Genomic DNA, 25,281 nt, shown 5'->3' with positions numbered 1-25,281 from the left:
AGATATGGGGGTAATGAGATACCAAGTGTGGGGAATTTTTCACTAAATTGACTTAGTGGGATTTTTGTTCAAACTGGATTCTATGAGGACAGAGAGGGAAGCCCAGAGAGGTTTATTCAAGCAGAAGACTCAGAGGAGGCTGATTAGAGTTTTGGTGAAAGCAGAGTCTTTGGCAGGTCTAAGGATTCAGCAAGTAGATGAATCCTAAGTCCAGCAACTCTACTTTCTAGTTTCATGATTTGGGGGAAGGAACAGTTTATTATCTGCAAAATAAGGGATATAATGCAAATCGTAAGTTTTGTGAGGCTTACCAGATAAAATGTTAAAAGCACAGAACCTAACAAAAAGTAAGCGCTCAATAAACATTACTTAGCAATTACTTTAAACATACATATTAAATAAATATTACATTTAAATATTCATATCTTTTTGTGATCAGGCCTGGAGAAAATTTAAGATGATGCAAATGCAGGGATAAAAGCAGATGAAAATGAGCAGTAGAAACAGAGGAAGGAGCACAGGCAAAGGCCCTGAGGCACGAGAAGCAAGGCATCACAGAACTCGGTTTTAAGGTCCAGTCCTGCCTGGCTGAAAAAAAGAGAACCCTGCCAGGGGAAGCTGGAAAGATGGGTAAGGGACACACCAAAATGTCAAAATTTATCAACTTATATACTTTAATTTTTAATTTATTATTATTTTTTAAATTGAGATGAGGTTTTTGCTATGTTGCCAAGGCTGGTCTCAAATATCTGGGCTCAAATGATCCTCCCACCTTGGCCTCCTGAGTAGCTGGAACTACAAGTGTGCACTGCCACACCTGGCTGACCTGTATACTCTAAATATACACAGCATACTGGATGTCATATATACCTCAACAAATCAATTCAGCATAATAAAATTCTAAGAAAAAATAAGTCACTTTGATAAAGACAAAGGTAAAGAGAGGAAAACAAAATAGCAGTGACCTTAGTAGTTTACTTAAATGACATATGGTGGTGACTTGGATTACAATGATGTTAACTGGAATGAGGAAAAAAAATAAGGACCTGGCGATTGATTAGATATAGTGATTTTCAGAATAAAGGAGATAATGACATCTGGTGGATTTTCCTGATTTCTGGCTTGAGCAAACTGGATAGATGATGGTATTGCAGGCTGGCTTCCTTGGGGTAACAGTCAAATTAGCATGCAGAACACTAACTAGCATGCTTTGGGGAACACCAGGTGAAAGGAGGAGAGAGAAGCAGAATCAGACAGACTGAGAGGTTGATCTATGATAAGTCCCAATGAAGGCTTTTGCCAACAGTACATGGAGTTCTGAAACTGAAGTCACCCTTCATAATGGTCCTCAGATGAGATAAAAGGCCCAGATCTTTGTACCCTCACACCAATCAGTCATTTAGATGGTGGATGCCTCTGAAAAGAGTTGTGACCTTGGGCAAGGTGGTTCTCATTAGCTAAGGCAATCTCAAAAGAAGGCTTAGTCTCAAAGAGGGCCATTCTCACCCAGCACTCCCAAGAACTCTAAAATCAGTTATTCCTTCCCCAGGAGGGACTGGGCAGCACATCTCAGTGTCCACCACAGTTGGTGGTTCTCTCACTGAAACACAGAACCCTTATTTCTCAAATGGATAACAAGTTTACATATTATAAAAATACAAGGGAGGCATGGTGGCTCACGCCTGTAATCCCAGCACTTTGGGAGGCCGTGGCGGGAAGATCACTTGAGGCCAAGGAGTTCAAAACAAGCCTGGCCAATATGGCAAAACCCCATCTCTACTAAAAACACAAAAATTAGCTGGGTATGGTGGTGCATTCCTGTAATCCTATCTACTTGGGAGGCTGAGGCAGGAGAATCAATTGAGCCCAGGAGGTTGCAGTGAACCAAGATCGTGCTACTGCACTCCAGCCTGGACAACAGAGCCAGACCTTGTTTCAAAATAAAATAAAATAAAAAACCCAAACAAACAAACAAAAAACCCCACAACCATCAGTCAAGTGCTATACTAGCTTGTTAATAAAATTTTAAATTTGCAGCTAGACATATGCCTGTAATCCCAGCACTCTGGGAGGTCGAAGCAGGAGGATCCCTTGAGCCCAGGAGTTTGAGACCAGCCTAAGCAACATAGTGAGACCCTCATCTCTACAAAAAAAAAAGAAAGAAAAGAGAAGAAGGAAAGGAAAGAAAAAGAAAGAAAGAAAGGGAGAGAGAGACAGAAAGAAAGAAAGAGATTAGCTGGGCAAGGTGGTACACACCTGTAGTCCCAGCTACTTGGGAGGCTGAGGCAGGAGAATCATATGAGCCTTGGCAGTTGAAGCTGCAGTGAGCTGTGATCAGCCACTGCACTCTAGCCTGGGTGGCAAAATAAATACATTTTACATTTAATGGTCACAAATGGGTTTTAGAATGCTTGCCTTCTGAAATCACACCATTGCAAGAATAACTCCCTAGTTTCTTAAGAGAATAATGATGGAGTTTCTGTGGAAGTAAAAACAATCTGAGGAAACAATCCAGCCCTGCCTACTTCTCTCAACCGCTACTGCAGGATTCAAGCCTCCTCTCACTACTCCTTGGATTATCATTACAGCCCCTAAAAGAGCTGCTCCTGTGCCAGGCAAACCATTCTTCACATTTCAGCTAAAGAAAGGTTTCAGACACTAACCATTTATAGCTCCAGCAGCTAGCACAATCATTGGTACATAATTTATACTCAATTAATACTTGTTGAAAGAAAAAGTCACTAAGGAATAATACATATTAAGCTGTATTTCCTATGTGAGATCATAAAACTTACACATTTTATCTAGGTTACGTAATATCCCAGTTTAAACCTAATCATTGGCTCCTATTGCCCTCAGTCATACAAAGTCAGTTTACATGACTTTTTGCAATCTGGTCTCTGATCATCTCTGAAGTTTTGCTTTTTTGCCCCTTTTTTCACCTTTCTCCTCCCTCCACCTCTTCCCTTTTACTTTATGAACAACAGAGCTATCAAGATGCTTTTTAAAATCCTCAAACATGCCATGCTCCATTTGGCTTTTGGGATCTTTCCATACGCTGGTTTCTCTGCCTGAAACATTCTTCACCCTTCACTATGTGCAAGTTAACTGCCTCCCTTTCCCCAAAACTTGCCCCATCACTTCCTGTCATATCTGCACACACACACATACAGACACACACCCTCACTCATAACATATATTCACATGAGTATCTAATTCCTATAAACTGTTGGGGCTTAATTCTGGGCAGAAATGTAGTCATAAGCATTAATCAGACTGCACTATGACCCACTTCCTTGTAGGTGAAAGTCGCATAGCACTAGATACTGACCATTTGCATCTTGATTTTTCCTATAGATAGATTTCTAACATTAAAATCACTGGGCTTTTAAGAACCACTTAAAGTCGGGCATGGCTGCTCACGCCTGTAATCCCAGCACTTTGGGAGGCTAAGGTGGGCGGATCACCTAAGGTCAGGAGTTCGAGACTAGCCTGGCCAACATGGTGAAACCCTGTCTCTGCTAAAAATATGAAAATTAGCCAGGTGTGGTGGTGGGCGTCTGTAATCCCAGCTACTTGGGAGGCAGAGGCACAAGAATCACTTGAACCCAGGAGGCGGAGGTTGCAGTGAGCTGGGATCTCACCATTACACTCCAGCCTGGGTGACAAGAGCGAGACTCTGTCTCAAACAAACAAACAAACAAACAAAAAACTGCTTAAACAGATCCTGAATTCCAGACAGAACAGCTGACACCAACTAGTTTAAAGATCTCCACAGAGCAGCCTAGTCAGCATGAGAACATGGTTTCTTCATCTCCTGCCCCATGACTTTACTCTGCACTCTTCAACCAATCAACTATCTCTACACTTCAGCCCACTCTGAAACCCTTAAAAACCCAAGCCCTAAACTCCTCACAGCCCTATGATTAAATCTTTCTCTCCCGCAACCCTGCATATTGACTTGCAACAGATCTATTATGGCTACATTCCCTGACCCCCACCATCCCTGGAAATTTGGGTTAGGTGCCTTCCTTTGGACTCACATGGCACTTTTAATTCTCTCATCAGAGAATTTATCACCTGTGATGGTTATTTTTCTGTGTCAACTTGGCTGGGCTACTATGTCAATATTTGGTCAAACGTTATCCTGAATGTTTCTATAAAAGAGGTGCTTTTTGTTTGTTTGTTTGTTTGTTTTTTGAGACAGAGTCTCGCTTTGTTGCCCAGGGTAGAGTGTGGTGGCCTGATCTCGGCTCACTGCAACCACGATCTCCCGGGTTCAAGCAATTCTCCTGCGTCAGCCTCCCAAGTAGCTGGGATTACAGGCATGCGCCACCACACATGGCTAAGTTTTGTATTCTTAGTAGAGCCGAGGTTTCACCATGTTGGCCAGTGTGGTCTCAAACTCCTAACCTCAAGTGATCCCCCTGCCTTGGCCTTCCAAAGTGCTGGGATTACAGGCATGAGCCGCTTCATCTGGCCTATAAAAGTGTTTTTGTTTTGTGGGAGGAGGTAGGGGGGTGATTATATTAACTGTAAATGGATGTATTTTGACCTCCATAATGTGAGTGGGCCTCATACAATCAGGTGAAGGCCTAATGGAAAAAAGACTGATCTCCCCCAAAGGAATGCTTAAGTATGGCAGCCTTTTGACTTAAACTACAACTTTGTCTCTTCCCTGGGTCTCCAGCCTGTTGGTCTACACATCCTATTGGTTCTGTTTCTCTGGAGGACCCTGACTAATATGTCACTTTTAATCATAATTACTTATAATTTCACCCCACTCTCATCCCACTTGAATAGAATCTCCTGAGAACAGGAATTTAAACTGTTTTATTCATTTTTATGTCTTCCGTAGCCTGATATATCATGACTTTTTTTTTTTTTTTTTAGACAGAGTTTTGCTCTGTTTTCCAGGCTGGAAAGCAGTGGCAAGATCGTAGCTCACTGCAGCCTCAAACGCCTGGGCTCCAGAGATCCTCCAGCCTCAGCCTCTCAAGTAGCTGAGATTATAGGCACACACCTGGCTAATACATAGGTAATATGGAATATTGTTTTTTGTTTTTTATGGAATATTGAAATGAAGAGTTTCATTTCACTGCAATTCACCAAGGCTGTTAAATACTTTGAGATGCTTTTTCTCAATTCTCTTTCAATCACTATTCCCCTTTCTCTCTTCTATCAAGACCGTGCCCTATGAAGTTATCAATGGTCCAACCTCTAGAGAATTGCACTAATTCCCATTTGAAGCAATTATTCACTGAGGCTCTTGGCAACTCATAGAAATATTTCTGAAACAATCATTTAATTAACCCCAGCAGAAATAAGAATAGAGAAGAGCCTGTAGTGCCAGCTACTCTGGAGGCTGAGACAGGAGAATGGCATGAACCCAGGAGGTGGAGCTTGCAGTGAGCCGAGATCATGCCACTACACTCCAGTCTGGGCGACAGAGCGAAGTCCGTCTCAAAAAAAAAAAAAAAAAAAAAAAATTAGAGAAGAGAAAGAGAAACCAACCAACCACATAACCAAACTAGGTACAAGCTACTGGTGGCATTGTAACATATGAAATTCTGTCTTCCACCACAAGCCTAAAAATTATTCAAAATACCTAGTCCCAATGGTAACCAAAAAAAGTACTATCAATCATACTTCTCTTAATTACTATGAAGCAATAAAATATTTGAAATCGGATAGTTTTATTTATACATATACCCAATTGGTTGGGCAGCAGATACATAAAAAGTCTCGTATACTTTAAGAAATGCTACAAGCCACAGCCAGAGTTACAATTTTAGAAATAATTATTGAGCACTGTATTCATATTCATTAGTAATATCTCAAGGATCTGCTTTTTGGCCTAAAAAATTAAGAAATTACAATTTTCTGTATCTTCAATTACCACCTGGCTATTTTCCTTTTGTAAGCTTTTCCTGTTCTGCCTTTGTTGTGACCCCTTTTCCCTTTGTGCTCTTCCTCTTCAGATCAGTGCCTTTTATCGCTACTCGTTTCCTGACTCAGGTGAACCTACAGCCTAAGGCAAAAATGGGAGACAGCAAAGTTTGTTTTCTCCGTCTCTCCCCTCTTTCCCTCCCTTCTTCCTGCAGCTCCATGAGGGACTAAATCTTCCAGATATTCTGTGCTTATTGACAACACAGCACCCTCTTGACTTGGAATCCATAGCTGTAAGAATTTAGTTTCTCCTGTCAGCTAAGAAAACTCTGGGAAAATTTTTGGTGGACAGTAAATACCAGGTAATCCAGACTTCATTAATTTATGACATAACAAATAAATACAACTTTTAGCCAAACTGTCCCCTTTATTCAATTATAAAAAGTGTTTGCTAAGTCAATAAACAGACTGGTAATAAAAATATTTATCAGCCAGGCGCAGTGGCTCACGCCTGTAATCCCAGCACTTTGGGAGGCTGAGGCGGGTGGATCACCTGAGTTTAGAAGTTTGAGACCAGTCTGGCCAACATGGTGAAACACCGTCTCTACTAAAAATGCAAAAATTAGCTGGGTGTGGTGGCGGGCACCTGTAATCCCAGCTACTCGGGAGGCTGAAGTAGGAGAATTGCTTGAACCCAGGAGACAGAAGTTGCAGTGAGCCAAGATTGCGCCACTGCACTCCAGCCTGGGTGACAAGAGCAAGACTCCATCTCAAAAAATAATAATAATAATAAAATAAAATATTTATCCTACTTGGCCGGGCACGGTGGCTCACGCCTGTAATCCTAGCACTTTGGGATGCTGAGGCGGGTGGATTGCCTGAGCTCAGGAGTTCGAAACCAGCCTGGGGAACACTGTAAAGCCCCATCTCTAAAAAAAAAAAAAAAAAAAAAAAAAAATTACCCAGGTGTAGCAGCATGCGCCTGTTGTCCCAGCTATTCCAGAGGCTGAGGCAGGAGAATGGCTTGAACCTGAGAGGCGGATGTTGCAGTGAGCCAAGATCACACCACTGCACTCCACACTCCAGTCTGGGTGAGAGAGTGAGACTCCGTCTCCAAAAAAATAAATAAATGAAAAATTTATCGTACTTTATATATAATGTAAAATTTTATATATAACATATAATATAAACATTATAATGTACTCAATATATAGCCTCTCACAAGTTGGCCAAAGGTTTTTTTTGGAGAGGGGAGGGGAAGGAGTCTTGCTTTGTCGCCCAGGCTGGAGTGCAGTGGCAGGATCTCAGCTCACTGTAACCTCTGACTCCTGGGTTCCAGCAATTCTCCTGCCTCAGCCTCCTGAGTAGCTGGGACTACAGGCACCCACCACCACACTTGGCTAATTTTTTGTATTTTTAGTAGAGACGGGGTTTCACTGTGTCAGCCAGGATTGTCTCGATCTCCTGACCTCAGGTGATCTGCCCGCCTCGGCCTCCCAAAGTGCTGGGATTACAGGTGTCAGCCTCCATGCTTGGCCCACTTTTTTCTTAGTTTTTGTTTTTTCTGGACCACACCCCCCTAAAGGTGATTTGTTGAAGCACTAGCAACATTTTTCTTATCTTTATTAGCAAATGTACAACATCTGTTGATGTTTATAAACTGAGATTACATTTTCATGCAGTATTTGGGTATTCTGGTTTCTTTACACCAGGCTTATCATGTTTCATAGTTTTTAACTAAATATGATTTGCTGGATCATTGATAAAAAGAAAACAAAATTGTCAAATGCACCTAAACACTTAAGAAACACAACTGCTGATCCTTTTGTAGTTCATAAGTGTAATGATTTGGTGTTCACATGAATGTATGAGATGTGCCGCCCTCAAACCATGTTATGATGTGGTCCATTACCCATCTGATGTGAAAATTTAAAAATTGTAAACAAAGAAGAGAGAAAAAAGGAACATTACTACTAATAAAGTATGATACTTTCATTGATCATTTTGCTTCTAACTACTCTACCATAAAATTTCAGTGCCTACAGGATTATGGAATCAATCACAATGAGAAGGGTAGAAACTCATTAAATCATTAGCAAATAAGGCTGGACAATCACAAAGAAAATACGTCATATTGTTTGGAGAGTGAATTTGTTTTCAGTAAGAAACTAGTTTGCCTGATTCCACACCACCAATTGGAAATTTGATAATGTTACCCTAAAATTGTTTAAATAGAAGTGTTATAAATTAAATGAAAAGCTTTCATTCAATCTGTCATGAAGACATTTTTGTTATAACAAATTTGTCTACAATGGTGGAGTGTCAGGAGAAGTGCAATCCAAGTCAAAGTAAACTATAAAAGAGTATTAGTTGGCTTTGGATATTGTACCAGAACTAGGAGACTTCAGTCACATTTTCCCCAATAAATTGGAAACAAAGGCAGTAAGACTGCTCTCTAAAAGTTAAACTTTTAAGATCACATACATAGCTAGGAGCGGAAATAAGCAAAGTCACCTTTAAAACACAAACTGGTTTGATTTAACTGTAACTTGATTTTTATTGAAATAATATTGCAAAGAGGTTTGGGTAGCCATGGAAACAGAGAAAGTAACGTACAGGGTGCACTTTAGGGCCAGTGGCCCTCCAAGTGCTGCTAAGGAGACAAGGAGCACAAATAAACAGCTCAGCAGGATGTCCCCACTATACTGGAGATCAATGCGGAAAACTGCAGCCATTGGAAATTGAGAACTTCTATCTTTGCGACAAAATTGTCCTGTTGTGAAGATAGATGACTCAAGAAAATCTATACATATAACTCCACTTGTTCAGAATATGTGCTCATCAAGCAATCTTCCGATAATGCCTTGGTTTCCTGAGTAGGTTTGGCTACACAGAAAATGCACTCAAGGGGGCCAGGCACAGTGGCTCACACCTGTAATCCCAGCACTTTGGGAGGCTGAGGCAGGCGAATCACATGCGGTCAGGAGTTTGAGACCAGCCTGGCCAACATGGCGAAACCCCATCTCAACCAAAAATACAAAAATTAGCTGGGCGTGGTGGCGCCTTTGTGTAATCCCAACTACTCGGGAGGTGAGGCAGGAGAATCGCTCGAACCTGGGAGGTGAAGGTTGCAGTAAGCCGAGATCACGCCACCTGGACAACAGAGTGAGACTCCATCTGAAAAAAAAAAAAAAAAGAAGGAAGGAAGGAAGGAAGAAAAGGCAGGCAGGCAAGGAAGGAAGGAAGGGAGGGAGGGCAGAGGAGGGGAGGGGAGAAGGAGGGAGGGGGGGGAGGGGAGGGGAGTGGAGGGAAATGAGAAAATGTACTCAAGAAAAGATAGCACCTTGGATCCATGCTGGCACACCGGAGACTTTCTGTTTCTGGCAAAAATTAAAAGAAAAAAAGAAAAAAAAGTATTGGCTTTGCAGTTGTTGAGTGTTCAGGTGTATAAATTAAAGCTCTTAGAAATTAATGATTTAATACATGTCTTTTTTTTTTTTTTTTTTTTTGAGACAGAGTCTCGCTCTCTCGCTGTGTCGCCCAGGCTGGAGTGAAGTGGCAGGATCTCGGCTCACTGCAAGCTCCGCCTCCTGGGCTCAAGCCATTTTCCTGCTTCAGCCTCCTGAGTAGCTGGGACTACAGGCACCCGCTACCACGCCCAGCTAATTTTTTTTTTGTATTTTTTAGTAGAGACGGGGTTTCACCGTGTTAGCCAGGATGGTCTCGATCTCCTGACCTTGTGATCTGCCCGCCTCGGCCTCCCAAAGTGCTGGGATTACAGGCGTGAGCCACCGCGCCCGACCATACATGTCAGTCTTACGACCTTGGTTAATGTAATTTCATCTGATTGCTGAAGTTGTTCTCCATTGCTCAAGACAGATGTTTTGGCTGGGCGTGGTGGCTCATGCTGGTAATTCCAGCACTTTGGGAGGCCAATGCGGGAGGTTTGCTTGAGCTCAGGAGTTGGAAACCAGCCCAGTCAACATAGCAAGACCTCGTCTCTACTGGAAAAAAAAAGAAAAAAAAAAGCCAGGTTTGGTGGCAAACACCTGTAGTCCCAACTACTTGGGAGGCTGAGACAGGTGGATTGGTTGAGCCTGGGAGGTTGAGGCTTCAGTGAGCTGTGATTATGCCACTACACTCCAGCCTGGGCAGCAAAGTGAGACCCTGCCTCCAAAAAAACAAAGAAAGATGTTTCTGTGACCAGGACACTATAGACCAGATCCTAGAAGGTTGAAGAAATTCACTAAAGTAATGCTTCCTTGTCCTCTTGTGGATGATCAGTAGGCTTTCCCCTGACAATGACCCTGTATCAATAAGAAAAACTTTTTCTTTTCCTTTCTTCTTTTTTATTTTTTTGAGAAAGAGTCTCGCTGCAGCCTCAACCTCCTGTGCTCAAGTGATCCTTTTGCCTCCAGTCTCCCAAGTAGCTAGGACTATAAGCATGTGCCACTATGCCTAGCTAGCTTTTTTTCTTTTTAATTTTTTTGCAGAGGTAGGGTCTCACCATGTTGCCCAGATTGGTCTTGAACTCCTGGTCTCAAGCAATCCTTTTGCCTTGACCTACCAAAGTATTTGTATTACAGGCATGAGCCACCAAGCAAGTCCAGACTTTTCTACTTCAAATTAATATTAGTGGGGAGGGAGGTGTTCATAATTTACCTCTCTTTATTAGTTCATTTATTCTAACATTGCTACAGTGACAATTCCATGGACATACGCCAGCTACTGGCGAGGAAGATCGTTCAGACCAGAAGTGGTAAGAAATCCTTGAATTTTAAATATGTCATACGTAGTTCACAAAGAGGACAAAAGATACCATTTACTAAACATTCGCCATCTGTTCTGACATAATATTATCATCATTGTAGTCTCCCACTTCCAGATACACTCATCTGCCTATGTTACACTTGCCTAGTAAAAGCCAGCATGGGTGAATCTTAATATTCAACGGAGCTGAACACTGTGCTGGAGAGATCATATAAATAAACTGAATGGCTTATCTCACATCCATAATCAGAAACTTAAAAAGTGCTCTCAGCAGCCCATGCTACTCTGTTCCTCACACTAGTTTTACTTTCACTCTCTGTGATAACTTTTCAATACACCAAGACTTCTCAGCTTGCCCCAAATTCACTGAGAACATACTGGCAAACTGCTGGTTCAACCATTTACACATCCACCCACCAGACATAAGAGTGCTCATTTCACTGAGGCTTATTATCACCTTGTAAACGTGGTCAATTCAAGACTTCTTGGAAAGGTCTCAGGTCCAAGCTTTGTCCTGAAAAGATAACTCTGATTGCAGAAACTCCCTCCGTCCAGCAGGAAGCGCCAGCACCCTCTGCCGGGGTTGGGCCGCCACGGAGGCTTCACGTGATCCGGCCGTCTCTGCGCAGGAGTGTGGTCTTGCGGAGATTTGCCCTACGTACTTAGCGTCATGACGTAGTACGTAGGGGCTGGCTAGCCGCCATCTTGCTTCTTTTTCTCGCTCGCTCGCTCGCTCCCTCTCGGGAAGCTGCGAAAGTGCTTTGGCGGTTTGTCCATCCGCAGCTTCGGCTTTTCCAGTCCGGTGGCCCTTCCGGCCACCCCGTTAACCCCAGCTTTCCCTCCGCCTTCTTTCGATCAGAGATCGGCGGAGACCCTCGAAGTGCGCAAACTTGACACTCACCCTGACCGGTAAGGAAAGCGAGGGTGTGGGGGCCGCGATCAAAGAGGGCCCCGTCGGGAACGGCCAGAGTGCGGCCTGGGGCGTGGGAGCGCACCCAGACCCTGGCGCCCGGAGGCTAGGGGGCCGCGTGGAGAGGGCCTTGGGTCCGGGCATTTCCCTTCTCTTTGGTTACCATCATCTCTGTGTCTGGGGAAGTCGGCCTCCAGCTTGGGGAGCGGGAAACCGGAGTCAGGCCCGCCCCATGTGGTCTGCAGCGGGAGTTCTGGACCGGTCTGTCTTGCTCCCACCCAGACCCCAGTCCTGGCCCTGCGAGGGGATTACGCATGTTGCCGGGTAAGCGAAGGGGGTTTCCGTCTTCCTGGACTGGCGGACGTGCAGTCTTTCTTTTTTTTTTTTTTTTTTAGTGTCGGGTATGCGTTCCCCCAAACCAACTGAAGGACTCAGCCGGGGCCTTCACTGTCTACCTCTTCCTGTGTAGTGAGGGTGAGACTTGCAATGAGCAATGTATGGGAGGGTCTGGATTAAAGACCTGGTTAGATGAGAGGCTCTTCGGGGAATCCAGACCAACCCTACTTCCGCTAGGGAAGTGCTGCCCAACTCCAGAGGAGGATTTGGGTAGTCTTTTCACACTCTAGGCCGCTCCATCCTCTAACTTGCGTGGTGAATCTCGGTAGCTCCCTGTCTTTGAGATAGCGTTGATATTGGTGGTGTTAGGGTGAAGGCCCCGTTTTAGGACTGAAGAAAAAGGCATGGGGCCAATAGCGACATTGATAGTCTTCTTTCCTTTGCATGAGAGGAGTACCTTTAATTTAAAGGAATGTATGTGTGTTTTGACATTATTTGGGATCTTTTGAGGGTCTCACATGCCTGATGTTTGCTGGCTTATAAAGCTACCCGGATTTCCGCATTGGCTGGTTTTCAGCCTGGGTTCATAGATTCATACCTCGTTAGAGTACTTAGAATTGTACAGTAGGCGGCTCTGCTGTAAGATTTTCATTTGGAATGCACCAGAAGAATCGGAGGATTTTTTGATTGTTGAGTACTTAATAGCTTACTCCTGCAAATAAAAATAATAGGGTGATATTAAGCACCTACCAAGCCTAACTCCAGCATTTTTCAAAACTAGATTTCACCTCCCATATTGGTAATTAAGATGCTGCTTTGACTGGAGCCATTTTTAGGTGTGTGTCACAGATGCACTGCAGCATCTTTTCTGGCTCACCCCAAATGCATTGATCCCCTAAAAAATTAGGAATAAATTGAACTTGAATTTTGTCTTTAGCATGTAGTCAAATAGTAATTCTCTCCTTTTCTGTAAGTGGATTTTCAGAATATAGCCTTTTTAAGTGATTTTGTTTGCTCTGCTTAGCTTATGTGTGGCTGTTCTCCATTAGGTGACCTTTTACTATAGACTGAGCACAGTAATAAGCCCTTTTCGTACATATTTTTTTTTTAATCTCCACAACAGACCTTTGAGGGAAGTGCTATTATGATCATCCCCATTTTACAGATGAGGAAATGAAATCTGAGAGAGTAGGCTGACCAAGGTCACATAGCAGTTATTGGTGGTATTGTGTAGGTTCAATTCCATACTGTCTGAACCCAAAGGGGATGCTCTAAACCTTCAACCTGCTTTTTAAATTATAAACTACAGTAACTAAATAAGATAAAGCATTAACTAGTAGTTTTTCTTTAGCTTGACTAGTATATGAATATTGTTGCATGCTAAGGTTAAAGTGTTGAAAGTTGTAAAAATGGAATATATCCACTTTGGAGGTGGGGTAGAGGCTAATTTTTTTTGCGTCCTTTTCTATTTGAGTGCTTAGAGATAACTTAAAACTAACTCTACCATGTCATAGATATAATTTTTGAATTTGGGCATCTGATCTATATTATTGGTAGAATATTCCCTCATCTGTAAAATGGTGATGATAATAGGACTTCTCTCAAAGGGTTTTATAGGAGTAAAAAAAGATAATGGATAATGTATGTAAAGGGCTTATTACTATGCTTAGTGCATAGTAAAAGGTCAACTAATAATGGGGGGAGAATGGTAGGATATTAGTAGAAGAAAATACTCTCTTCCAAGCAATAAATAATCTGTAAATTCTCAGGGTGATGTATGTATTTCTTCAGGTACATAAGAAAATTTCACCTCCCCTTATCCCTGATATATCTATTTATATGCAGGATTTTGCTTCTTAGCGATTTCTTTATGCTCTACAGTAAATATCCCTGGGATGAGTATCTTGTTCGTAGCTGAAAATGCAGAAGTTCTGGTTCATTCCAGCCCCCGCTCTTCTTCTTACACCCACCCCACCCTCTTTACTGATAAAATGTCTTTGAAGATTATATTATATCCCTGTCTGCCTCCAAGTGCCACCCCTAAACACTGCTTCAGTTTGTTAGTTAGGTAACTTGTGTTTTAGATGCCATTTATGTCATATTTGTAAATGACAAGAATTGATCATTGGTAAAATGTTACGTAAGTTAGTACAGAATTGTATTCTTACAGTGAAGGAGATACAAAAGTTGTGTCTGAGTTATGACACACTTTCATTTCGGTAAAGCATGATTTTGTCATCTTATGAATAGGACAACACAATGAAAGCTTATCTCAGTCTATGTTAATTGTTGCTTACAAGTCTGAGAGTTACTGTGCTAGTTTTGTGAGTCATAACATTTTAAATTCCTCGCTAATCTCATTGATGCATGAGCCAGAACACCTTTGTGGATAAAAGCGTTCTATAGAGAGGGTAACTTTAGTAAATTTTCTATTTAAGAGACAGACCTAACTCTCTTGCCCTGGCTGGCCTCCAACTCCTGGGCTCAAGAGATTCTCCTGCCTCAGCCTCCCAAGTAGCTGGGATTAGAAGTGCCTACCATTGCTCCCAGCATTGTCAGTTACATTTCTAGTCCTTATTTTCCTCCAGATTATCAGAAAGCGTGTTTTGGGGCCTCTGACTACATGTATTTGCTGGCAAATCCAGTCAAACAAGGACTGTTACTTAGTTTCAACCGGAAATTTTTATCTGATTGGCAGACATGATTAGCTGATAACTAAGAGTCTGAACACAAGATTGCAATGAAATTATTATGTGAATTATAGTCAGTGTGATATACTCACCCTCTGTGGTGCTGCTATGTGCTCAACATTAAGGGAAGATGGGATATCATTTGAGGAGCACATCTAGTGTTAAAAAAACTACTGGGTATTATGTATGTAGCATACTACATAGCAATACGTACTACATACTATCTGGTAATTTTTCTATTTTCTGTGTTCTAATATTAGTTTGTTTTCCTCTACTAGACTGTTTCCATGTCTTCATCACCTTGTATGGTGGTTGGCGTATACCTAGAGTTTATGTTATTGAATGAATGAGGGTGAGAAACACAAAAGAATAGACCTACAAGATTAACTGATAAGTATATTATTGGAGCAAAAGAAAACACTGTCAGGTTTTTTTTCTTTTACCTCTAAGAATAGTATCACAGGTAACTTCGAAGAGTTTGTGTTAAATAATATGCATTGTGAGATTTATTTACATCTGATTTTTAAAATTTTTAGCTTATTCAACAAAGATTAAAGATTCTTTTAATTTTGTAAGGCCCAGTGAATCAGAGCAATATGGCATTTGGTCCACTCCCAAGGTGTTCACAGCCTTAAGGATTAATGTTAAAAGTTATCTTGTAGTCTTTGGATTCATGCCAGAAGATAAAAAGGTGTATAAGAAGGTAAGAGAAATTTGGTGCAGAAAATTACAGATAGTACAGATTGAGTTCCTAGCTGATTATAAGTGAAGCTGTGATGGCTAAGAAAAATCAAGAATAATTGTGATTATTAATATTTCTTGAGCACTTACTATGCCATGTTACTAAACTAAGACTATTTTGTGAATGATCTATTTAAGTCCATATTGCAGAAAGCCTAAAAGGAAGAGATTTAAGTAATTTGCTCAAAGTTACTTCGCTTTTAAGTGGTAGAAATGGCATTTGAATTATTGATCCAGAGCCTGAGTGCCTAACTCAACTACATGGGTTTCCTAGTGGCCAGTATTTTCCAAACTTAAATCATTCACAATTTCTGCTTCGTCTCAAACCATCTGCCTGTTACTTAATATTTTTCTTCAATTCAACTTGCTGTCTTTTAATTAAATGAATTTAAAAGAATTTTTTTTTTTTTTTTTTTTTTAGATGGAGTCTCACTCCGTTGCCCAGGCTGGAGTGCAGTGGCGCTATCTTGGCTCACTGCAACCTCTCCCTCCTGGTTTCAAGTGATTCTCCTACCTCAGCTTCCTGAGTAGCTGGGATTACAGGTGCCTGCCATCACGCCTGGCTAATTTTTGTATTTTTAGTAGAGATGGGGTTTCACCATGTTGTCACACTGGTCTCGAACTCCTGACCTCATGATCCGCCCACCTTGGCCTCCCAAAGTGCTGGGATTACAGGCGTAAGCCACTGCATCCTGCCGTTTAAAAGGAAATTTTTATGATTATTTGGCGTTAGCTTCCCCCCAACATGTTTTAAAATAAGCATGATTTTACATAATTTTCTATGGATCACTTAAAATCATCCAGTATACTACCAGTCTTTGTATTCCACCCTTTGGGACATTACTGCTATAAGAAATGAATACTGGATAGGATCAGGCAACAGGTACAGTTAATGAAGGTCGAAAGCCTGGAATGGAATAGATTGATAAAATAGGAAATGGCAGCATTACAGGAATAGAGATATGAATTAGAGTCTTAACTACATACTTGAGACAACCATTTTCATGATAAACTGCAAAGGAGTAGTTTTATTTAGATAGAGAAATGTAATAGGATGTCTAGGACAGTCTATGGCAAGGGAAGAACAAGACAAAATAAGAAGGAAGTCACTATAGAAATCAGGGCAAAAGAGAATAATCTAAAAACAGGATTATTAAAGCTAAATGTAGCAGAGTTCAGAAAAATATGTGACAAGTAGTCTTTGGATTTGGCTGTGATATCCTTGGTGACCTTGAAATAATCTAGGTCAAGTTACAAAAGTGAAAAGTTAAAAGGGGGAAGAGGGAAAATCTCTTGATTTTTAGATATATTGAATACTCAAAGTGGACTCTAGACTAATTGTTTTAAAACCTAGGTTTAGTCCTTTTTGTCACTTTGTGCCAGCTGTTAATTTTGGGGCAAGTTAACCTGGCTTAAGTTTTAAATATATTGATTTATGATATAAGGATAATATCCATTTCCCCTATCTCAGAGGACTATTGCAAAGATTGCATTTATGTATTTCTATATATCTTCTGAATTTAATATTCTTTGATATTACACAATATCAAGACATGAGTCTTGACCATATTTAAAGCAGAAAAGAGAACCACGAAAAGGGAAAATTAAAGATAAAGGGGAGGATAGGTTCCCTATAAGGTTGGAAGATCCCTTCTGAATAAATCTTGAGTCTGAAGGATAAGAGATGTATGCATGTATGTGGTTGGAGAATGGGTATCTAGATAAGTTAATAATTCATTTTTTCTTCCCTGTATGCCAGTTAACAAGCTGAAGGTACAGGGCTGCTATATATGGTTATGTAGCTTGTGTACTGCCCAAAGATGCTGGACTGAAGGAAGCAACAAGTCAGCCTGTGTTCTGCTTACAGAGTCCTGTGCCCTAGCTTAGGCCTCCCAGAGGAAACTGTTCCTCCACTTCTGTCTCCAAGGCATCAGCTCCTTGCCAAAAATGTCTGTATTTCCCCAGAAGGATGTATTTTTCCTAGTTACATAAAAGCCCTATGGAGAGCAATGGATGCTCTGAAAGACTCCTTAAGGAGACATATTAAGGATACATTTAGAACAACATCAAAAACAATTGGGAAATTGGAGAAATGGTCACTAAGGAACAAAAAGCTTTGAACATTTTGCCGAGATGGGTTAGGTGGTTGGGCAAGTACAGAATTCTAATTTATCCAGTGTACTTTAAAGATCTGTATTGTAGCTTATTAAATATTTTTATTAATCAAGAAACTATATTAAATATCATAGTTTATCGTATTTCAAAGAAGAGTGATAAAAGTAAAACAATACTTAACACAATTTAATCTTACCCAAAAACTTTGTAATTTTGGGGTTTAAATTAAAATTTAGATTTTTGGTCGTGTGGCTGGTAGTTTCATATATAAGTAACTTTTTAATGTTAGGTTTTATAATTAAAGCTATATAAATTTTATAGCTCTTAATTGAAGAAGCACAATAGGGAAGGTACACAGTTACTTCTGAAGGTTAGGAAAATGGAACAGAGGCATTTTATTTTGAAAACAGAGGACATTGAAAACAAAGGAGGCTTTAGACAGGTGAATTTTAAGTTTATATTTGGAAATTTGATTTGTGGTGTACAGTTCTGTAAGTTTTAGTATCTATGGATTTTTGTAGCCCCCACCACAACTAGGATACAGAATGTAGAAAGATAAAACATCTCCCAATTGTAGAACTAGAGTCTTCTGGCATTTTGGAGACAGGGAAATTCTCTTGAAGAAATAACTATTAAAGAGGGATGGAAAAAGCCAAGAATTGCCTACCCATGCTGATTGATTTGTTTTCTGATCAGAAAGAAAAAATATTTTGATTATACCGTTATGTTTATGACAAACTTGAACATAGAAGGAATGAAAGTAGGAGAAAGAAAAAGAAGGAGTTGGGTGTTGTGTCATGTGCCTGTGGTCTTAGCTACTTGGAAGGCTGAGGTGGGAGGATCTCTTGAGCCCAGGAGTTGTGGAGGGTAGCGCACTATGTTCTACATATGGACTGAGTGTCTGCACTAAATTCAGCATCAATAGGGTGTCCTGGGAGTGGAGGACTAACAGGTTGCCTGAGGAGAGGTGAACTGGTCCAGGTTGGCAACAGAGCAGATTAAAACTCCCATGCTGATCGATACTGGGATACCCACTGCACTTCAGCCTGGACAACATTAAGGTGACCCTGTTTCTTATTAAAAGCAAGAGGGTAGGGGAATTTTTATTTTATTTTATTTATTTATTTATTTATTTTGAGACAGAGTCTCTCTCTGTCGCCCAGGCTGGAGGCAGTGGTGCGATCTCGGCTCACTGCAACCTCTGCCTCCCAGGTTCAAGCAATTCTCCTGCCTCAGCTGCCCGAGTAGCTGGGATTACAGGTGTGTACCAGCACGCCTGGCTAATCTTTGTATTTTTAGTAGAGACAGGGTTTCACCATGTTGGCCAGGCTGGTCCCGAACTCCTGACCTCAAATGATCCACCTGCCTCGCCCTGCCAAAGTGCTGGGATTACAAGGCGTGAGCCACCGCGACTGGCTGGGGAATTTAAATAAAATAAAATAAAATAATAAGAGAAGGAAGGAGAGAAAGAAGGAAGGAAATAGGTTTACATGTCTTAAGATTGGATATTTCAGTGGTAGAAGAAGAGAGCCAATGATACGGAGGGATGCTAACCAATTCTCTACACTTAAAAAATTTAAAATTAATATTCTGACTTTTAAAAGCAACCCTTTGGTCATCCGAAAGATTAACCATAATTCATGATGCTAGATGAGCATCTTGGAGCAAGTACTTCTCTTTCACTCCCATAACATTCAACATACTTTGGCCTTGCAAAAAACAAAGTTCAGTTAACTGGATGGGATGGCATGTACTTGTAGTCATAGCTCCTCAGAAGGGTGAGGTAGGAGGGATCACTTGAGCTCAAGTTCAGGGTTGCAAAATGATGGCACTGCTGCACTCCAGCATGGGTGATAGAGTAAAACTCTTGAAAAGAAAAATAATAAATAAAGGTTGACTAAGAAATTATCTATGCTTTGGGCCTGAAGCGATGGCTCACCCTGTAATCCCAGCACTTTGGGAGGCCAAGGTGGGCAGATTACTTGAGGTTAGGAATTTGACACCAGCCTGGCCAACATGGTGAAACCCCGTTTCTACTAAAAATACAAAAGTTAGTCAGTTGTGGTGGCAGGCGCCTGTAACCCCAGCTACTCAGGAGGCTGAGGCAGGAGAATTGCTTGAGCCTGGGAGGCGGAGATCCTACCACTGCACTCTAGCCTGGGCAACAGAGCAAGACTCTGTCTCAAAAAAAAGAGAAGAACTTGGGTTTTTCTTTTTAATATATTAGTTTGCAAATATTGATTACCACTTAATAAGCTTTTGTTATGGACTTTACACTATTCTAAGAGCTTTATACACACTTCGTTAATTAAATCTTATAATAGTATTGGAGTAGATATTATAGCCCACCCAGGTGAGGAAGTAAAAAATTTGAGATTAAGTAATTTGCCTGTTGTCACCTAGCTACTAAATATTAGAGCTAGAATTTAAACAAAAACAGTTTTAAGAGAAACAGTTGTGTAATTTTAACAATTTTAAAATCCATAAGTTGTTAAAAAGAATGCCTTGGCAATCACCTCATTAAGTAATCGGTAGACAGAACAGCTGTACTTTTTAAGGACAGCAGTTTTTAGTACAGAAAATTTGATAGGTACATTTCTGTTCTGATTGTTAAGGCTTTATCCTACTCCGGAAACTTAATTCACATGTTTCAGTTTCCAAGAACAGCCTGAGCCCTTCCACTATCCTGATTAGAACTCCAACAGATTTATTTATATTACACTTTGTTTTTTAAAAAATGACCATTTTGGATGTTTTTGCTGAACTGCTATTTGTAGTAAAAGAATTCAACATATGGTGGTATTCTCAGTTTTACTATTATAGTGGCAAATGTACTCTTAAAATATTTGACCTTAGAATTACTAGTTCATTTTAACTACTAGAAATGGAAGAGACCTTATAAGTGGCCAATTCAACTTCTTACTCAAAGCAAGAATTATCTTTATAATATTTCTGACAGGCTTACCTTGCTTTTGCTTGGATCCATCTGATGATTAGTAGGTCACTACAGTCACCCCTTAACATTCACAAAGCATATATCCTAAGATCTTACAAATTTCCATATTTAGCATCAAACCTCTTCACTTTCTCCTTCCATGATCTACACTAGGATTTGGCCTCGTCTTCACTGCTGTTCCCCACCCTGCCCCCCTCCCTCAAGAAAGAAACGAATTTCTCTTTGTAAGGGTTATTGTATCCCCTAAAAGAAAACAAAGCTCTGGGCTTGGGGTCTCAGCATTAGGAGTGGTGAGGGATATCCAGGTTTATTTTCTAGATGCATACCTCATGGCATGTTAGTTACATTTTGTGCTTCAGCAAAATTACACGTTATTTCACAGCTCTTTGGGTTATTTGGCAAATTGTTAAAGTAATGCTATAAGTTTTAGTTTAATGTAACTTACTCACTTATAGATAAACTGAACAGTTTTTCCTTTGCATTCAGTCGTTTGTTTGTTAATGTTTGTCTTCATGAAGCCTGGAGTTGAGCATAATACTCTAAACATAGTGTGACAAACATAAAATTCAGTGGAACTGTTATGACTCCAAATCTGCGCATTAGATTTCTATTAAAATTTTATAAAGCAGTATTGTCACACTACTAGCTGTCACAGCTAGAACCTTTTTCACATGACAGTTTGGGTCTGTATTCTGCATTTATGAAATCCAGTTTCTGAACTGTTAATATGACTGTATAACTAATTGTTTAATTCTGCCTAGCATTCTAAGACCCTTAAAAATCTTGGTCATGGAATACATTGGTACTCCTTCAGATGTATATATTATTTCATATGCCATGTTTACTTTCCGAGTCTTTATTCAAGTTATTGACATGGAAAAGGACAGGGTCCAACATATCCAGGCTAAATTATTTCATATTGACTACATTCTTTTAAATATAAAATGATTTTCTACTTCAAACATTGTGTGATTCTCATTTGTATTAAGTTTATTTAAGGAGAAGTATGTAAATGACTAGTACTTTCAGTAGTCTGTTTAAAAAATCAAGTGGATTGAGGGAAGGAAGTGACTAAATTTTTTTAAGGTTTATATTTTGTGGATGCTGATTCACTTGGAACTAGGAGTGTGGTGAATATTTGGGCTTTTTTATTTTAAATGGGCAATTTAGTTAAAATTTGAGTGATAAACAAAATTCTGGTTTTTGAAGTTAATGCATCAGTCTCCCCTCATCATAGTTCAGGCTGCCATAGCAAAATAGTATAGACTGGATGGCTTAAAAAACAGAAATTTATTTCTGACAGTTTTGGAGGCTGGAAGTCTGAGATCAGGGTGCCAGCATAGTAGTTCTGGTGAGGACTCTTCCTAGCTTGCACACAGCCACCTTCTGACTGTATTCTCTAATGGAGAAGAGAGCAAGCTCTGGTATCTCTTTTTACAAGGGCACTAATCCCCTCATGGCCCGCACAACCTCATCGAAATCTAATTACCTCACCAAGGCCCCGTCTCCAAATATCAGCCCAGGGGATTTAGGGATTCAACATATGAGTGTCAGGGGGGCACCCATCAGTCCATCAGCACCCCTACCCCTTTACAATTTTTAGAGCTTTGATTTTTCTGCCTTTTTTTTTTTTTTTTTTTTGCAGGATCTCCCCCTGTTGCTTAGGCTGGAGTACAGTGGTGCTATCTTGGCTCACTGCAGCCTCTGCCTCCTGGATGCAAGCAATTCTCCTGCCTCACCCTCCCTAGTAGCTGAGACTACAGGTGCACGCCACCACACCCAGCTAATTTTTGTATTTTTAGTAGAGATAGTATTTTGCCATGTTGGCCAGGCTGGTCTCGAAGTCCTGACCTCAAGTGATTCACCTGCCTTGGCCTCCCAGAGTGTTAGGATTACAGACGTGAGCCACTGCACCTGGCCTGATTCTTATGTTTTTTACAAGTTACAAAAATAATACAAAGAATTAACATATTCCATCATTCAGATTCCCCTCTTGTTAATATTTTACCATATTTACTTTATTATTTTCTGTATAATATGCACATAGGCACACACACGCACTCTGTGCTTGGTTTTTAATGGCTGCTGTCTAGACCCCGTCATCACCAGGAACTTTAAATTTATTTCACAAGCTCTTATTCCTTACTTGTACTACAAAATGACATTTCTAGCAGCAAATCGATACATTTGGGGCATATGTGTGTGTATGTATGTGTGTGTGTGTGTGTTTTGTTTTGACAAGGTCTCACTCTGTTACCCAGGCTAGAGTGCAGTGGTGCAATCATTGGCTCACTGTAGCCTCAACCGCCTAGGCTCAAGCGATCCTCCTGCTTCAGTCTCCTGGTTGGGACCACAGGCATGTGCCACCACACCTGGCTATTTTTTTGGTAGAGACAAGGTCTCTCCATGTTGCTCAGGCTGGTCTCAAACTCCATTGCTCAAGTTATCGTCCCACCTCTGCCTCCCAGAGTGCTGGGATTACAAGCATGAGCCACCATGCCCCACCAATACATTTGTTAATAGAGATGTTGCTGTGTTTTGTTGCTATTGTGTTTTATCTTTGATGTCTTATTCTATATTGTAATGCAATACGTTTGATAATGAAAACATGAATCATTTAGGGTCTCTTAAGTGACATTTATTGTTTTACATTTCAGTTTGTTAATTTCTTAAAATGAAAGTTCAATCCTGATTTTTTAAATAATGAGATTATGTTGGACACTGGCTTTGAAGTCAGCCTGGAGTTAATCTTGACTCTACCACTTTCCAGCTCTGTGTGTTTTGAGCAAATTACTTTACTTCTCTAAGATTGCTTCTTCATTGGTAATTTTCAGTGATTTAGGCTGTAAGCCCTTCTTAGTCCTAATCTGGTTTTTATTTTTATTTTTATTTATTTATTTTGAGACAGGGTCTGACTCTGTCTGTTGCCGAGGCTGTAATACAGTGGCACAGTCATGGCTCACTGTAGCCTCAACCTCCTAGGCTCAAGCGATCCTTCTGTCTCAGTCTCCTGAGCATCTGGGAGACAGGCATGTGTCACCAGGCCTGGCTAAATTTTATTTTTTGTAGAGATGAGGTCTCACCATGTTGCCCAGATTGGTCTTGAACTCCTGGGCTCAAGTGGTCCTCCCACCTTCGTCTTTCAAAGTGCTGGGATTACAGGTGTAAGCCACTGCGCCTGGCCCTAATCTGGTATTTTTACGTTATACTATATCTTTAGAGCTCAGATTTTGGTGGGGCGGTGGGGGGATACAAGGTCTCCTTCTGTCCCCCAGGCTGGAGTGCAGTGGCACAATCATGGCTCACTGTAGCCTCAACCTCCTAGGCTCCAGTGATCCTCCCATCTTGGCCTGCCGAGTAGCTGGGACTACAGGCATGAGCCACCATGCCCAGCTAATTTTTTTTTTTTTTTTTTTAAGAAAAGACAAAGTCTTGCTGTGTTGTCCAAGCTGGTCTTGAACTCCTGAGCTCAAGCCATCCTTCTGCCTCGGCTTCCAAAAGTTCTGGAATTACAGGCGTGAGCCACTATGCCCTGCCAATAATTACTATTTTATTGCTAGACCTTTTAGTCAACCTTAACTGAAATCACCAGTCCTTTCTGCTCTCCTCCTCATTCTCTTCTGACTTCCTCTCTTAGTCCATTCATGCTGTTGTAACAAAATGCCTGAAACTGGGTAACTTATAAATAACAGAAATTAATTTCTGTTGGTAGTGGAGGCTGGAAAGTCCAAGATGAAGTTATCAACAGGCAGGATCTCATCCTCCAAGATGGCACCTTGTTCATGTCCTCAGATGACAGAAGTGCATAGCTAGTTCCCTCCAGCCCTTTCATAAGGCACACATCACATCTGTGAGGGCAGAGCCCACATGGCCCAATCACCTCCTAAAGACCCCACTTCTTAATAGTGTTGCATTGGGGGTTAAGTTTCAACATGAAATTTGGAAGAAACATAGGCATTCAAACTATTTTCTTTCACTGTCTGGATTAGACTTCAGTAAAACACTACTCCAGAAACTCTGGCAGTATCTTCATCCACCTTGCTTTTCTTTACTAGTTTACTGATTACTGGTGCAACTCTAATCTCTGATTCAGTCCAGCTGCTTTTGTGCTTCCTACCACTCCCAACTCCCTGGATGTCCTACTGGACATTGAAGAGAATCGTAACTGCACAAACTTGGAAATACTGTATACCCTTGTTCTCCAGCTTCTACTGGGCTTTCTTTTTTTCTGTTTTTGAAGGGGAGACTGGGTCTTGCTTTGTTGCCCAGCAGTTGCGATCATCGCTTACTGCAGCCTTGAACTCCTGGGTTCAAATGGCCCTTCCACCTCCGCCTCCTGAGTAGCTGGGACGGGAACTACAAACATACTCTACCATACCTGGCCAATTGTTCATTTTGTGTAGAGACCAAGATCTCTCACTAAGTTGCACAGGCTGATCTGGAGTTCCTGGGCTCAAGCATTCCTCCCTCCTTGGCCTCCCAGAGTGCTGGGATTATAGGCGTGAGCCATGCCACTCAGCCCTACTAGGCTTTCAGTGCTTCTTGCCAATGTCTTGGCTGTCTTTCACATTCTCCCATTTGCTTTTCAAACCTTTTCCAGCCTCCTCAAATTTCTAAATTCTGCCTCCACTCAGTGGATGAGGAAGGCATGTCTCTTGTTCATCTGTTCCTAGCAGTGCCTGGTATATGGTAGACACTGGGTAAATATTTGTACGAGTGAATAGGGGAACTAATCATTTTGAGTTTGAAGTTCCGACAAGAAATGTAAGTGATGTTTTGTAGATCATTAAAACTGTGTATCTAAAGATTGTAGCTTGAAGGAAAATTTTGGAATTGTCCTTACTGATAATATTTGAAGCAGTGAACAGCAGATG

At 41.0% G+C, this 25,281-nt stretch overlaps 1 protein-coding gene, 1 long non-coding RNA gene and 1 other non-coding gene across 20 annotated transcripts in view; 2 read left to right on the top strand and 1 right to left on the bottom strand.

The window, feature by feature from the left end:
- The first annotated feature begins 7,708 nt into the window (after window positions 1–7,708).
- On the top strand, window positions 7,709–7,811 carry LOC129024076 (small nucleolar RNA U13). The gene has a single exon (XR_008497024.1). It is a non-coding gene; the product is annotated as a small nucleolar RNA U13 (small nucleolar RNA).
- Window positions 7,812–8,421: 610 nt separating this feature from the next.
- On the bottom strand, window positions 8,422–11,350 carry LOC134737806 (uncharacterized). Its single transcript, XR_010123111.1, has 2 exons — window positions 11,117–11,350; window positions 8,422–9,269 (listed from the first exon to the last, which is right to left on the bottom strand). It is a non-coding gene; the product is annotated as an uncharacterized LOC134737806 (long non-coding RNA).
- PRRC2C (proline rich coiled-coil 2C) overlaps window positions 11,335–25,281 on the top strand; it is a 108,281-nt gene continuing 94,334 nt past the window's right edge. For 13 of the 18 annotated variants that reach the window (XM_054481941.2, XM_063648755.1, XM_063648775.1 and 10 more), the window contains exon 1: window positions 11,335–11,568. The gene's annotated coding sequence lies outside the window, so the exon portion shown is untranslated. The remainder of the gene's footprint in view (window positions 11,569–25,281) is intronic. The other 5 variants (XM_054482820.2, XM_054482277.2, XM_054482026.2 and 2 more) reach the window with 3 other exon arrangements.

The sequence above is a fragment of the Pongo pygmaeus genome, chromosome 1 (genome assembly GCF_028885625.2).
Source record: "Pongo pygmaeus isolate AG05252 chromosome 1, NHGRI_mPonPyg2-v2.0_pri, whole genome shotgun sequence".
Taxonomy (NCBI): Eukaryota; Metazoa; Chordata; class Mammalia; order Primates; family Hominidae; genus Pongo; species Pongo pygmaeus.
The sequence above is the reverse complement of the archived record's forward strand: the minus strand, read 5'-3'. Positions and strand labels throughout refer to the sequence as shown.